Here is a 5,689-nt window from a genome sequence, read left to right as displayed (position 1 = left end):
CAGATTACCTGAAAACCTATCACAATTACCTGTCGTACAATTCGTCGGCCAAAATCTATTCTTGCCAAGAAATTGGGACTGAAATAAGTCAATTCTACATTCAATAACAAACAAATAACAAACACCCTTTATTTGACTCTGGAAACATTTTTTCCCCCGTTATTATAAACACATTGATTCACAAAATGTGTCATTTGTTTCGGTCTGTGCAAATTGGGAAAATAGCAAATAAAATTAGTTTTATCATCTGAGAAAAGCTGATCTTAGCGTTATATATTGGCTGTTTGAATGCATACCAAGCCACAAAACCAGTGGAGAAACTTTTTGTCTCAGCTCAGCAACAGAGCCAATGTAAGCTGACGCATAGAGCTCATACAGTACCTTCATGAAGAAACAAGCCAAACAGCCATGATACATATCGGACACACATGTTTCAAGCTGACTATTAGATGTATTCAAGTTGGAGACACAACTGTTTAGTTCTTGGCTCATGCATTCAGATATTATTTCGAACCTCTTCAGTCATGGGGAATGGAATTTTGCCAAGTAAAATTTTCACTGCAGAAACACCAAAACAACTTTGGGATTTTCCTGAAAGGCACAGGGTCAATAGGGTCAGTGTTCTTGTGTCATGAATCGTGTAACACAGTAAAGACTGTCAACCCGCATGAAAAGCAAGTTATATAATGGCTTTTTCTGTCTCTCTATTTTTGAAGATAGACACACTACTTCATGAAAGATTGATCATTACAGCAGTGGAATTGAATGGACTATACCCGAACTACACACAAACATATCTTTCCTGAGAGGTACCTCACATAGTTTAAGCTGTCTTAATGATAGAGATGGTCTATTTAACTTGCATGTAATCTTCTTGTGTGATTAGATCCTGTCGCTCTATTACTTTCCATCTAATTCAGCTAAGCTTATGAAGCTAAAAAAATACAGGTAGTTCTCAAGATACAAAAGTCAAACACACAGACATTTATAGAGACTGCATGAATGTAACTCAGTGGTAGAGCGCATGCTTTGGGCAAATGCTTCCCTGGGTTCAATTCTCACCATCTGCATAGAGAGATAAAATAGAGAATCATCAGCATAACAATGAAAGTTGAAGGAGGGTTTTCTTATCAAATTACCTAAAGGAAGTATGTATGAGATAAACAATATTGATCCACGAACCGAGCCTTGAGTAACTCCATAGCTAACTGTAGTGGACTGGAAAAAATTGGAAACGATTGGACTTCATCAGTACTGATCCCTTAATACTTACCGTTTTGTCCAGTCGTCGCAAAAGAATATGATGGCCGATAGTGTCGAAATCGGCACTAAGCTCCGAGAGCACAAGTAGAGAAACCAGTCCTGTGTCACAAGCAGTTAGAACGTGACTGGGAAATCTCAAATATACTGTTGGATTTAGTCCCAATTGTTGTTTAGCAACTACTTTCTCCAAGATCATAGATATCAATGGGAAATTTGATATTGGTCTATAGTTAGTTAGATCCTTTGATCACTTTTGCAGGTATTCAACACTGCAGTCCACAAACACCCACACGAACTTCAGTTTTGGAAGTTCAAACCCAGTTGTATCTTGTAAAAGCCACTCATACTCTTAAGATTGCCTGTTTTTCCTGTTTTCAACACATCATTTTCAATTGACAAAATTTTCGACAGCAACCTGATATAATGTATTTTAATATAATTATGTATAAAGTATACACATAATTACATTTATTATGCATACTTTTAAGGGAGGAAAGGGGATTCAGCTGTGCATTAAAATTTAATGCATTAAGATCTGAGATCAGGGCTTCCATGCATGGATGATAGATGTATGGCAACACAAATCCCAGTCTGAGAAACCTCTGTTGTCTCTACGGTTAATATGTCTCTCTGTGTTGGCAGATGGTATTCTTTTCCCAATCTTGTTCTTCTTTCGTATCCCTTCCCCCCACAAGCTATCACCTAACATTATAGACTATATTGTTCTCCTTATACACAGCATGAGTGCTTTCCCTCTCTATATGTACACTCTCTTTCACACACATATCAAAATATCTTGAAATACTCGTGCTTTTTTTGCTATTAGACAGATTGCTTAAGCCCTCTAGGCTTCTCCCTCAGCTATAGAGATAAAGAGACGCCAAGAAAGAGCAATTGAGATGAAAAAGAATTCCATCTCACACTCCTCCTTCTTTTTGCTCAGCGTCTCTACAACCACACTTTGTTTGATTCAAAGAATGCTCAGAGGCTTAGGCAGAAGATGTGAGATTCCATTGAAAACAACAAGATATTAATCTCTTCAACACTGTAGTCACATGTTTTTCACTCATCTATGACTGATGGATGTGTTTGTCAGCAGTCCTTCTTCCTCTTCTAGATACTATTACACAGAAAATCCCATTTACTCTGTTATAGTCTGTTACCCAGTGCTCTTCAAATTTGCCTTTGTATATTCAAATGAATTCTATCCACATCCTCTAACAAGCTACTAATTAGAATGGACCTGGGAGCGTCTTTTAATGTTTGCATAATGATAATCTTCTACATGTTAAACATATTGAAATAAAAGGAAACATTTCTGATGTCTCCATCTCAAGGATTCATTCAGTGTAAAACATATAATCAGGGAATCATTACCACCCAGCCACAAAACCCTGGACTCAGTGAAGCCCAGGCAAGCCACTGTCTAATTCAAATAATCTGTTAAGTGTTTTGAAGCCAGAAGCATGAGCTCTTACCATATTTATGATTATAGGAAACCTGGAATGAAAGGATGATCCACAAAAAATGAATATGTGTCATTATAGAAGTAAACAATGGGGCTGGTGTGCTACATTTACAGGAAATGAACGTAACAGGAGAGAGGTCATAAAAACTTCACTTTTTGGATGGTATTTTGTTAAATTCAATCTGTTCTAGCACAGATTTCTTTGTCTTTGACTATAATTTTCATTGTACTATTTTCAAAAATATTTTGCTTTTTGTACATTTGTCATTCTAAATTTGCAAATAAACCCAATTAAATCTTTATGAAATAATTAAGTGATATTAAATACCAACCTAATTTGTGCTTATTTGTGCATGGACACATATGAATCTTCATTTCAAACCACCACAAGCAGCAAAACCAGTCATGGATTGATGGAGCATATACAAAAACCATCCAATTACAGACACTGTTAGTGTAAACAAAAACTATCAAATCACAGTCACTGTTTATTCCCCAAGCACAGCTGGCTGCGTTTTTGGGTGCTGATACAGCTGCCTCTGGCGTCAGTCAGGTTATCCTATTTGTGATACCAAAACAGGGGTCAGCATGGCAACAGCTAGTCCATCTTCAGTGGCTTAGGACAAATGTGACAAATGCAAAAGAGTAAAGAGTGTGTGTAAATGTGTTGCAGCCCCACACACCAGTGTCACATGATTTGGTTATTGGACCCCTCATTTTCATTCTATGCATATCACCTTTTGATGATGGAACAATGTTGTGATTTTTCACGCTGATTCTCACTGTTGGCAATTTTTGTTTACTGCTGAAACTCATTGTGATATTGTCACACTCTTACTTTACAAAAGCTCAGCACTTTGTGCTCATTCAAGCCTAAACTGAGCTGCTCCCCATTCCAACAAATGCCTGTGCTAATTAATGCCTCAATTTCATAACTATGAAAGAGTTGATTGTTTAACTGATTCAGTGGGTGATTAGTTTGTTGATTAAAATAGCTCCTCTGTGCAGAATGAATTAATGTTAAGTTGTTGTAAATGTAGGAGAAAGTTTCTTTATTTTCCTTTAAGAAAACACTTAGACAGTAGAGTCCAAGACTGACAGGCTTATGTCTGGAAAAGGGAAATGGTTTCAAATGACTCTAAGATTTAAAGAAAATAGGGAGTAGTGGGAATTGAAAAAAATGATAGCACATTAATGGCAGATATGGAGGATAATGGTTGTCAATCTTTCTAGGTGAGGTGAATAAATGGGTGAAGAGTGCCTTCTGTCTTTTACAGTTACCATGGACACCAAGAAAGCTGACTTGCTATGTGATTTTTTTAATGCAGGCACACAGACGCATACTCATATGTACATCCATGCAAGCATAACACACATTATATCCCTGATAACAACACTTGTCTGTCTTTCCAAACATAAAACTCCTTCCTTCTTAACCATTCAGAGAATACAAGTGAGTCTTACATTTATAGCATGTTAATGATATTCCCAAATGGTCCTGTGCAAAGACAAAGTCTTCTGAGATACCTGCAAGGCTCAAATTGTTACACGGTAATAGCACACCACACCATATGAAAGACATCAGACAGCAAGATGAGGTAAGTATTATATATTCTGTTCAACTTCCAGCTAGACGATTACTGAGCTTTTTGTTCTTGAAGAAACACAAATGAAAATAACAGCGAAAGCATTGCTATTTATCTGTTTCATTTACATTTCATGTTTTTCATAGTGTCTACTTCTTTATTTCCTCTTTTGAATTTGCTTTATAAATGCAAGAGGGATAGAATTTGCTACAGAAATTTATACTATTAAAATGAGAAAAATATTCTTTTCACTGTTTCCTCAGTAGTCCTTCTCTTTCAACTTTCTATACTGTATTTCAATGGTGCTATGCTTGCTATACATACCTATTCCATCTAGTGACAACTTTCTCATCAGGAAATAAATTATTTCGCAGTGAAAGCCACATGAATGCCCCTGCAGCATACCCTGTGTGAATGCATGACACCAACTGCCTATTTTCAATTAGAGTGGGTGACACATGGTCAAGCTATTTTTCTGCCCAACTGTATAAGCGCCCCTGAAGCCAGAAATATTCTATGCATTATAAACTATAGTTGTCAGCTACTGAAAGATCTGTTGATGGAAAAAGGACGCAGAATTGGACTTTGAGCATTATCTCTCTCTGTGTGTGTTTTTCGACGACCTTAGCTGTGGACAGATTCATTGAGTTTTCTTGAAATGCTTTTCTTTTTTTTTTTTTAAACCTCACATATCCAACGTCCTGTCATTATATTTAAGTACAGCATTGCTATCTCCCTTGCTGTATATTAAAAAAAAAGAAAAAAAAAAGATTTTATCAAACGAAAAAAAAAATTGTGTCGACCTGTGATTGGTCACATGCTGGCACGTAAAACCACACCGTCGTAGTGGAAATGTGATTGGCCTTTGCTGGAGGTAGTACTGCTCTTAAAGCCAGCTTTACGCAACGATAAAATGCCACTCAACTTTTTCCCAGAGCGTGAAACCACTGGAAGCTGTAAAGACTTGATGACAACGGACCGCCTGCTGAAATGATTCATTGTGGAGTTCGGCTCCGAAGCGCGCACATTTCAGCACCTTGGACAACGCGCAGCGCCGCATTGGCGATGAGTGGATTCAACCGGTGGCTTCCAGCCGGAGCTGCAGCATGAGGGGGGCTGTTTGACTGAATGTTACATAAAAACTCTTTGTGTTCCACATGTGGGGAAGGTTTGCTTTCTGGACCACTTGGACGAGCGTCTTTTCGTTCTCTCCAGAGCGCCTCCGTCGATTCATTGGTGTTGGTAGGCGTGCCGCTGGATGCGCGGTTGACTCTAGAAACCGAACAACGTGTAAGAGGTGACTGTCAGACGATCGGAGTGGTGTGGTAGTGGTGCCCAAGAGACCCTCCATTTATAAGGATGCTGGTGGGAA

Source organism: Antennarius striatus, chromosome 1 (assembly GCF_040054535.1).
Source record: "Antennarius striatus isolate MH-2024 chromosome 1, ASM4005453v1, whole genome shotgun sequence".
In the NCBI taxonomy this organism is placed as follows: domain Eukaryota; kingdom Metazoa; phylum Chordata; class Actinopteri; order Lophiiformes; family Antennariidae; genus Antennarius; species Antennarius striatus.
Note: the sequence above shows the minus strand (reverse complement) of the source record.